At 44.9% G+C, this 11,712-nt stretch overlaps 1 pseudogene; it reads left to right on the top strand.

Annotated features, from left to right (window-relative positions):
- The first annotated feature begins 367 nt into the window (after positions 1-367).
- On the top strand, positions 368-3,168 carry LOC119320695 (annotated as a pseudogene).
- The last annotated feature ends 8,544 nt before the right edge of the window (positions 3,169-11,712 follow it).

Raw genomic sequence — 11,712 nt, forward strand, 5'->3', positions numbered from 1 at the left:
GTGGAATGATCAGTTCCAGTATTACGCCATGGCGGCATCTTTTATATGCAATATACTGTGAACTGAATTTTCTGTTAGTGAAGTTGACAAAACAGAGTACTACAGGGTAGAGGGGTAGAGCATGCAAGTGGTGATTGTTGTGTGGTTTGTGTGAACCGGGCGTCGAGGTAGCGTTGGCTGGTCATCTGCAGCTCATAGGCGCACGAGCACAGCGGTGGCACGCCCACCACCGCCTCCATTGCCCGCAAGGATGCCACCTAGCCGCCGTCGTATCTGGAGAAGAAGCAACAAGCATGTAAGAGTTTCTCCTTGGACGCTCTATGGATCGACCTGATCGATAACTCGTTTTGTGCATGCACCACCACACATGGCTGAACCGAGCATCCTCCTGGCGGCTCCCAGTGAGACTGTCCTCGCAGCGGCCACGGCTCGATGGTTCGCCCCCGTGCGCATGGTACGTGCCGCAGCCTGCATTCAAAACAGAGCACGTAGAGCACTATCAGTGAGATCGAAGGAGAGGAATATCAAAATGGAAACTTAGCTATAGGAGGTGAAGGCAAGGGGAGCTGGTGTGCTAGGAGGGAGATTCTTGGAGCTAGGGAGCACGCCGACGCCATTGCTCAAGGTGCAAGATTGTTTCAATCTTTAATCCTGCTCGCTGTTGATTCTGGTTACAGTAAATTTTAGCTAGCTATGGTGCAAACTAAGTGTTATGCCTAGTCTTAATCTATCTATCTATCCTATCTTCTATTCGGCGAGGTGGCTACGCCTGTGGCGGATGTGGCCGCTGCCATGGCCGGCGCCAGACCTGGTCGATCTCCCTCTTCTGTATTTGAGAAAAAAGAGATCTCCCTCTTCTCTTCTGATGAGAAGGGGAAGAGATGGTGAGAGATGAAGTCGACGGCTTTGGGGAGAGGATACGGGAGGACGCCGGCAGTGAGGCGGCGTGAGGAAGACTAGGTGGTTGGCGGCGGCGACGCGTGAGGGGAGGGGAAGGGAGGGGTAGCGGTGCATGGAGAGGAGTGGGTGTGCGGCGTGCCCAGTTCACGAGAGAGGAAAGAGGTCGTCAAGGGAGCGATCCATGGGTGTTTTTTTCCTTTTGAGCGAGCCTAGTTGGGCTCTCTGCGGCGTCTAGGCCCAATGCACCACATGTCTTCAAATTGGCCACCAGTAGCAGCCCATAGAACAGACAAGGCCAGTTTGCAAATTTTAAAACGTAAGTTTTTTAGCGCCCATGAAAAACAGAACACATATCTTTCCAAACATAATGAACTATAGGTACCACCAAAAAAACCATAATGAACTATAGGTTGTTACAAGAACTCATGCCATCCAACAGCCTACCTCTGACCCTGCCAACATTGTTGCAGCTGCACTCGCAAGCGTTACCATAGGTGATCATTTGCATGATCTTGCGTAAAACAAAATAAGATCTAAAAACGAATAGAAGCTACACATACCTTGGCATGGACACACATTGCAAGCCATACTAAGGTGATAAGTGTTAATAACTTGTACAACATATACAACACTTAAGAGAAGTAAAAGCAATTTGATGAGTCATGGTCTATCAAAGCAAGTTGCATTACTACTCTAATCTATCTTAACAGGCCACACATGATTACAATCCTTTTTGTGTGCAAGTCAAGCTTATCTAGTTTACACGTAACAACTTGTAGAACATTACACAATTGATGTTTGCTAATAACTCCTAGAAAACTACAACACTTGACACGTAAAAAGAATTTGATGAGTCATGACCTACTAAAGCAAGTTACATTACTAGTCTCATCTATCTTAACAGGTCACACAAGATTACAAACTAAGTTCTACGCAAGCAATGCTTATCTAGTTTACACATAACAACTTGCAAAACATTACAAACTTAGTTTCAAAAAATTAGGCAATCTAGATTAGTGTTTGAGTTGTAAAGTGAATAAGATGAGTCATGTGTGTTATCACAACTTTTTGGTGGTGGAATGATAGTGCCACCAAACACAACATACCAAATTATGATTTTAGGAAGCATCCAAGCACTTTCCAGACAAGAGAATGCCAATTGTGAAGGAGATGATGCCATGGCAGCTATAAATAGGCATGTAGCATGATGATCATCCTTCCTCAACCATCATTCTCATAAGTAGAGTGCATCGTTCAAGCCAAGCAAGCAGTGGTCAATACAAATCCACCATGCCCTCCTTGCTATCGTGGCGACCACCGCCACAACTGCAGTTAGAGTTCCTGTGCCACAATTGCAGCCACAAAATCCATCTCAGCAACAACCACAAGAGCAAGTTCTATTGGTGCAACAACAACCATTTCTAGGGCAGCAACAACAACAATTTCCAGGGCAGCAATAACCATATCGACCACAACAGCCATATCCGCAGCCGCAACCATTTCCTCCAAAACTACCATATCCGCAGCCGCAACCATTTACACCACAGCAATCATATCCACAACCACAACCACAGTATCTGCAACCACAACAAGCAATTTCGCAGCAACAAGCACAACAACAAAAACAACAACAAATCCTTCAACAAATTCTGCAACAACAACTGATTCCATGCAGGGATGTCGTCTTGCAACAACCCAACATAGCACATGCAAGCTCACAAGTATCTCAACAAAGTTACCATCTATTGCAATAATTATGTTGTCAGCAACTGTGGCAGACCCCCGAGCTGTCATGGTGCCAAGTCATCCACAATGTCGTTCATGCTATTATTCTGCATCATTAACAACAACAAAAACAACAACAACAACCGTCGAGCCAGGTCTTCTACCAGCAGCCTCAGCAACAATATCCATCAGGCCACGGCTCCTTCCAGCCATCTCAGCAAAACCCACAGACCCAGGGCTTTGTCCAACCTCAGCAACTGCCGCAGTTTGAGGAAATAAGGAACGTAGCGCTGCAGACACTACCAGCAATGTGCAATGTCTACATCCCTCCATATTGCTCGACCACCATTCCGCCATTTGGCATCGTGAGTACTAACTGAGAAGTGAAGAACTCTAGTACTAGATATATGAAACACCGTTTTCTTAGACCATGGTTTGGTCATTGTAGCGGTGAAGAATAAAGTGGCATGCACTATCATGTAAGAACTCGAACTAGACTATTTCAAACTTGGAAATAAAAGACAAACATAGGTCTTGTCTGCATATGATTGTTTGTTTGAGTTCCATTCATGTGCCCGTTCACAACTTCACCCCTAATTATATATATTAAGCATTAAGTAGATGTTTATGTGCATTAATCTAAAGATAACAAAATGAATCTGAAACTTGAATTTAATTGAAGTATTTTCTTGGACTTTCAAATTGAGCATTGACAGTGAGGACTATCCACATCCTTGGCTTCCCCTTGATCAATTATTTCCAAAGAAGCATTCAATTCATTAGTCAATTACATTGATTTTTGTGGCTTGTACTTCTCCTCAACATGAGTATCTTCATTACGGCTACTCCAACTCTCCCACATAACTGAAGCATTAATAGCGCTCTTGCTTGCATCAAGGAAATATGGATCAAAGATATATCTTGACCATGTTTTTGGGTGCAACCTTGGGAGTTTTATGTCAAAATATTCTCAAGTAGAATCCAAGAATAAACTTGCATGCTCACGTGTGATAAGTGTTGGAAATGTGCCCTAGAGGCAATAACAAAAGGATTATTATTATATTTACTTGTTCATGATAACTGTCTTTTATTCATGCTATAATTTTATTATCCGGAAATCATAATACATGTGTGAATACATAGACCACAATACGTCCCTAGTAAGACTCTAGTTGACTAGCTCGTTGGTCAATAGATAGTCATGGTTTCCAGACTATGGACATTAGATGTCGTTGACAACGGGATCACATCATTAGGAGACTGATGTGATGGACAAGACCCAATTCTAAGCATAGCACAAGATCGTGTAGTTCGTTTTTGCTAGAGCTTTTCCAATGTCAAGTATCTCTTCCTTAGACCATGAGATCGTGTAACTCCCGGATACCGTAGGAGTGCTTTGGGTGTACCAAACGTCACAACATAACTGGGTGACTATAAAGGTGCACTACAGGTATCTCCGAAAGTGTCTGTTGGGTTGACACGGATCGAGACTGGGATTTGTCACTCCGTATGACGGAGAGGTATCACTGGGCCCACTCGGTAGTGCATCATCATAATGAGCTCAAAGTGACCAAGTGTCTGGTCACGGGATCATGCATTATGGTACGAGTAAAGTGACTTGTCGGTAACGAGACTGAATGAGGTATTGGGATACCGACGATCGAGTCTCCGGCAAGTAACATACCGACTGACAAAGGGAATAGTGTACGGGGTTGCTTGAATCCTCGACATCGTGGTTCATCCGATGAAATCATCGAGGAACATGTGGGAGACAACATGGGTATCCAGATCCCGCTGTTGGTTATTGACCGGAGAGCCGTCTCGGTCATGTCTGCATGTCTCCCGAACCCGTAGGGTCTACACACTTAAGGTTCGGTGACGCTAGGGTTGTATGAATATGAGTATGCAGCAAACTTAAAGTTGTTAGGAGTCCCGGATGAGATCCCGGACGTCATGAGCAGTTCCGGAATGGTCCGGAGGTAAAGATTTATATATGGGAAGTCTTATTTTGGTCGCCGGAAAAGTTTCGGGCATTATCGGTATTGTACCGAGAGTGTCGAAAGGGGTCCGGGGGTCCACCGGGGGGGTCCACCTGCCCCGGGGGGACACATGGGCTGTAGGGGGTGCGCCTTGGCCTATATGGGCCAAGGTCACCAGCCTCAAGAGGCCCATGCGCCAAGGAGACTTGGAGAGGGGAGAGTCCTAAAAGGGGAAGGCACCTCCGAGGTGCCTTGGGGAGGATGGACTCCTCCCCCCTCTTGGCCGCACCCCTTCCTTGGAGGAAGGGGCAAGGCTGCGCCCTCCCCCCTCTCTTGCACCTATATAAAGGGAGGGGAGGGAGGGGTGGCCGCACCCATAAGCCCTGGCGCCTCCCTCCTCCCTGAAACACCTCCTCCTCCTCCCGTAGTTGCTTAGCGAAGCCCTGCCGGAGTTCTGCTGCATCCACCACCACGCCGTCGTGCTGCTGGATCATCATCAACCTCTCCTTTCTCCTTGCTGGATCAACAAGGAGGAGACGTCATCCGCACCGTACGTGTGTTGAACGCGGAGGTGCTGTCCGTTCGGCACTAGGTCATCGGTGATCTGAATCACGGCGAGTACGACTCCATCAACCCCGTTCCATTGAACGCTTCCGCACGCGATCTACAAGTGGTATGTAGATGCAATCACTCTCCCATGACTGGTTGCTAGATGAACTCATAGATGGATCTTGGTGAAACCGTAGGAAAATTTTTAATTTTCTGCAACGTTCCCCAACAGTGGCATCATGAGCTAGGTCTATACGTAGTTCTCTATTGCACGAGTAGAACACAATTTTGTTGTGGGCGTAGATCTTGTCAACTTGCTTGCCGCTACTAGTCTTTTCTTGCTTCAGCGGTATTGTAGGATGAAGCGGCCCGGACCGACCTTACACGTACGCTTACGTGAGACAGGTTCCACCGACTAACATGCACTAGTTGCATAAGGTGGCTAGCGGGTGTCTGTCTCTCCTACTTTAGTTGGAGCGGATTAGATGAAAAGGGTCCTTATGAAGGGTAAATAGAAGTTGACAAAATCACGTTGTGGTTATTCGTAGGTAAGAAAACGTTCTTGCTAGAACCCAATTGCAGCCACGTAAAAGATGCAACAACAATTAGAGGACATCTAACTTGTTTTTGCAGCAATTGTCATGTGATGTGATATGGCCAGAAGTTGTGATGAATGATGAATGATATATTATGATGTATGAGATCATGTTCATGTAATAGGAATCACGACTTGCATGTCGATGAGTATGACAACCGGCAGGAGCCATAGGAGTTGTCTTTATTTTTGTATGACCTGCGTGTCATTGAAGAACGCCATGTAAATTACTTTACTTTATTGCTAAACGCGTTAGCCATAGAAGTAGAAGTAGTCATTGGCGTGACAACTTCATGAAGACACGATGATGGAGATCATGGTGTCATGCCGGTGACGAAGATGATCATGGAGCCCCGAAGATGGAGATCGAAGGAGCTATATGATATTGGCCATATCATGTCACTACTTTATATAATTGCATGTGATGTTTATTATGTTTATGCATCTTGTTTACTTAGAACGACGGTAGTAAATAAGATGATCCCTTATAACAATTTCAAGAAAGTGTTCCCCCTAACTGTGCACCGTTGCTAAAGTTCGTCATTTCGAAGCACCACGTGATGATCGGGTGTGATAGATCCTTACGTTCACATACAACGGGTGTAAGACAGATTTACACATGCAAAACACTTAGGGTTAACTTGACGAGCCTAGCATGTACAGACATGGCCTCGAACACAAGAGACCGAAAGGTCGAACATGAGTCGTATGGAAGATACAATCAACATGGAGATGTTCACCGATGATGACTAGTCCGTCTCACGTGATGATCGGACACGGCCTAGTCGACTCGGATCGTGTAACACTTAGATGACTAGAGGGATGTCTAATCTGAGTGGGAGTTCATTAAATAATTTGATTAGATGAACTTAATTATCATAAACTTAGTCTAAAGTCTTTGCAAAAATATGTCTTGTAGATCAAATGGCCAACGCTCATGTCAACATGAACTTCAACGCGTTCCTAGAGAAAACCAAGCTGAAAGATGATGGCAACAACTATTCGGACTGGGTCCGGAACCTGAGGATCATCCTCATCGCAGCCAAGAAAGATTATGTCCTAGATGCACCGCTAGGTGAAGCACCCATCCCAGAGAACCAAGATGTTATGAACACTTGGCAGTCACGTGCTGATGATTACTCCCTCGTTCAGTGCGGCATGCTTTACAGCTTAGAACCGGGGCTCCAAAAGTGTTTTAAGAAGCACGGAGCATATGAGATGTTCGAGGAGCTGAAAATGGTTTTCCAAGCTCATGCCCGGGTCGAGAGATATGAAGTCTCCGACAAGTTCTATAGTTGTAAGATGGAGGAAAACAGTTATGTCAGTGAGCACATACTCAAAATGTCTGGGTTGCACAACTGCCTGTCCCAGTTGGAGATCAACCTCCCGGAAGAGGCGGTCATTGACAGAATCCTTCAGTCGCTCCCACCGAGCTACAAGAGCTTTGTGTTGAACTACAATATGCAGGGGATGGTGAAGACCTTTCCTGAAGTATTCTCAATGCTGAAGTCAGCAGTGGTTGAAATCAAGAAAGAACATCAAGTTTTGATGGTCAATAAGACCACTAAGTTCAAGAAGGGCAAGGGTAAGAAGAACTTCAAGAAGGACGGCAAAGATATTGCCGCGCCCGGTAAGCCAGTTGCCGGGAAGAAGTCAAAGAATGGACCCAAGCCTGAGACTGAGTGCTTTTATTGCAAGGGGAAGGGTCACTGGAAGTGGAACTGCCCCAAATACTTAGCGGACAAGAAGGCCGGCAACACTAAAGGTATATGTGATATACATGTATTGATGTGTACCTTACCAGTACTCGTAGTAACACCTGGGTATTTGATACCGGTGCCGTTGCTCATATTTGTAACTCACAGCAGGAGCTGCGAAATAAGCGGAGACTGGTGAAGGACGAGGTGACGATGCGCGTCGGGAATGGTTCCAAGGTCGATGTGATCGTCATCGGCACACTACCTCTACATTTACCTACGGGATTAGTTTTAAACCTCAATAATTGTTATTTAGTGCCAAGTTTGAGCATGAATATTGTATCTGGATCTCGTTTAATGTGAGATGGCTACTCATTTAAATCTGAGAATAATGGTTGTTCTATTTATATGAGAGATATGTTTTATGGTCATGCCCCGATGGTCAATGGTTTATTCTTAATGAATCTCGAACGTAATGTTACACATATTCATAGTGTGAATACCAAAAGATGTAAAGTTGATAACGATAGTCCCACGTACTTGTGGCACTGCCGCCTTGGTCACATTGGTGTCAAGCGCATGAAGAAGCTCCATACTGATGGACTTTTAGAGTCTCTCAATTATGAATCATTTGACACATGCGAACCATGCCCTTGGGCAAAATGACCAAGACTCCGTTCTCCGGAACAATGGAGCGAGCAACCAACTTATTGGAAATCATACATACTAATGTGTGTGGTCCAATGAGCATTGAGGCTCGTGGAGGATATCGTTATGTTCTCACTCTCATTGATGACTTGAGTAGATATGGGTATGTCTACTTGATGAAACACAAGTCTGAGACCTTTGAAAAGTTCGAGGAATTTCAGAATGAAGTAGAGAATCAACGTGACCGAAAGATAAAATTCTTACGATCGGATCATGGAGGAGAATATTTAAGTCACGAATTTGGTGCACACTTAAGAAAATGTGGAATCGTTTCACAACTCACGCCGCCTGGAACACCTCAGCGTAACGGTGTGTCCGAACGTCGTAATCGCACTCTATTGGATATGGTGCGATCCATGATGTCTCTTACCGATTTACCGCTATCATTTTGGGGATACGCTCTAGAGACAGCTACATTCACTTTAAATAGGGCACCGTCTAAATCCGTTGAGACGACACCGTATGAATTATAGTTTGGGAAGAAACCTAAGCTGTCGTTTCTAAAAGTTTGGGGATGCGATGCTTATGTCAAGAAATTACAACCTGAAAAGCTCGAACCCAAGTCGGAAAAATGTGTCTTCATAGGATACCCTAAGGAAACCATTGGGTATAACTTCTACTTAAGATCCGAGGGCAAGATCTTTGTTGCCAAGAACGGATCCTTTCTGGAAAAGGAGTTTCTCTCGAAAGGAGTAAGTGGGAGGAAAGTAGAACTTGATGAAGTACTACCTCTTGAACCGGAAAGCAGTGCAGCTCAGGAAAATGTTCCTGTGGTGCCTGCACCAACTGGAGAGGAAATTAATGATGATGATCAAGGTACTTCGGATCAAGTTGCTACTGAACTTCGTAGGTCCACAAGGACACGTTCCACACCAGAGTGGTATGGCAACCCTGTCCTTGAAATCATGTTGTTAAACAACGGTGATTCTTCGAACTATGAAGAAGCGATGGCGGGCCCAGATTCCAACAAATGGCTTGAAGCCATGCAATCCGAGATAGAATCCATGTATAAAAACAAAGTATGGACTTTGACTGACTTGCCCGATGATCGGCGAGCGATAGAAAACAAATGGATCTTTAAGAAGAAGACGAACGCGGATGGTAATGTCACCATCTATAAAGCTCAACTTGTCGCTAAGGGTTATCGGCAAGTTCAAGGAATTGACTACGATGAGACTTTCTCTCCCTGGCGAAGCTTAAGTCCGTCCGAATCATGTTAGCAATTGCCGCATACTATGATTATGAGATATGGCAGATGGATGTCAAAACGGCATTCCTTAACGGTTATCTTAAGGAAGAGTTGTATATGATGCAGCCAAAAGGTTTTGTCGATCCTAAGAATGCTAACAAATTATGCAAGCTCCAGCGATCCATTTATGGGCTGGTGCAAGCATCTCGGAGTTGGAACATTCGCTTTGATGAGATGATCAAAGCGTTTGGGTTTATGCAGACTTATGGAGAAGCCTGCGTTTACAAGAAAGTGAGTGGGAGCTCTATAGCATTTCTCATATTATATGTAGATGACATACTTTTGATGGGAAATGATATAGAATTCTTGGACAGCATTAAGGCCTACTTGAATAAGTGTTTTTCAATGAAGGACCTTGGAGAAGCTGCTTACATATTAGGCATCAAGATCTATAGGGATAGATCGAGACGCCTCATAGGTCTTTCACAAAGCACATACCTTGATAAGATTTTGAAGAAGTTCAAAATGGATCAGTCCAAGAAAGGGTTCTTGCCTGTATTGCAAGGTGTGAGATTGAGCTCGGCTCAATGCCCGACCACGGCAAAAGATAAAGAAGAGATGAGCGTCATTCCCTATGCCTCAGCCATAGGATCTATTATGTATGCCATGCTGTGTACCAGACCTAATGTAAACCTTGCTGTAAGTTTGATAGGAAGGTACCAAAGTAATCCCAGCAAGGAACACTGGACAGCGGTCAAGAATATCCTGAAGTACCTGAAAAGGACAAAGGACATGTTTCTCGTTTATGGAGGTGATGAAGAGCTCGTCGTAAAGGGTTACGTCGACGCTAGCTTTGACACAGATCTGGATGACTCTAAGTTACAAACCGGATACGTATTTATGTTGAATGGTGGAGCAGTAAGCTGGTGTAGCTGCAAGCAGAGCGTCGTGGCGGGATCTACATGTGAAGCGGAGTACATGGCAGCCTCGGAGGCAGCGCATGAAGCAATATGGATGAAGGAGTTCATCACCGACCTAGGAGTCATACCCAATGCGTCGGGGCCAATCAAACTCTTCTGTGACAACACTGGAGCTATTGCCCTTGTCAAGGAGCCCAGGTTTCACAAGAAGACCAGGCACATCAAGCGTCGTTTCAACTCCATCTGTGAAAATGTTCAAAGTGGAGACATAGATATTTGCAAAGCACATACGGATCTGAATGTCGTAGATCCGTTGACTAAACCTCTTTCGCGAGCAAAACATGATCAACACCAGAACTCTATGGGTGTTCGATTCATCACAATGTAACTAGATTATTGACTCTAGTGCAAGTGGGAGACTGTTGGAAATATGCCCTAGAGGCAATAATAAAAGGATTATTATTATATTTCCTTGTTCATGATAATTGTCTTTTATTCATGCTATAATTGTATTATCCGGAAATCATAATACACGTGTGAATACATAGACCACAATACGTCCCTAGTAAGCCTCTAGTTGACTAGCTCGTTGGTCAATAGATAGTCATGGTTTCCTGACTATGGACATTAGATGTCGTTGACAATGGGATCACATCATTAGGAGAATGATGTGATGGACAAGACCCAATTCTAAGCATAGCACAAGATCGTGTAGTTCGTTTTTGCCAGAGCTTTTCCAATGTCAAGTATCTCTTCCTTAGACCATGAGATCGTGTAACTCCCGGATACCGTAGGAGTGCTTTGGGTGTACCAAACGTCACAACATAACTGGGTGACTATAAAGGTGCACTACAGGTATCTCCGAAAGTGTCTGTTGGGTTGACACGGATCGAGACTGGGATTTGTCACTCCGTATGACGGAGAGGTATCACTGGGCCCACTCGGTAGTGCATCATCATAATGAGCTCAAAGTGACCAAGTGTCTGGTCACGGGATCATGCATTACGGTACGAGTAAAGTGACTTGCTGGTAACGAGACTGAATGAGGTATTGGGATACCGATGATCGAGTCTCGGGCAAGTAACATACCGACTGACAAAGGGAATAGTGTACGGGGTTGCTTGAATCCTTGACATCGTGGTTCATCCGATGAAATCATCGAGGAACATGTGGTAGACAACATGGGTATCCAGATCCCGCTGTTGGTTATTGACCGGAGAGCCGTCTCGGTCATGTCTGCATGTCTCCCGAACCCGTAGGGTCTACACACTTAAGGTTCGGTGACGCTAGGGTTGTATGAATATGAGTATGCAGCAAACTGAAAGTTGTTCGGAGTCCTGGATGAGATCCCGGACGTCATGAGGAGTTCCGGAATGGTCCGGAGGTAAAGATTTATATATGGGAAGTCTTATTTTGGTCGCCGGAAAAGTTTCGGGCATTATCGGTATTG

Source organism: Triticum dicoccoides, chromosome 6B, assembly GCF_002162155.2.
Source record: "Triticum dicoccoides isolate Atlit2015 ecotype Zavitan chromosome 6B, WEW_v2.0, whole genome shotgun sequence".
Classification (NCBI taxonomy): domain Eukaryota; kingdom Viridiplantae; phylum Streptophyta; class Magnoliopsida; order Poales; family Poaceae; genus Triticum; species Triticum dicoccoides.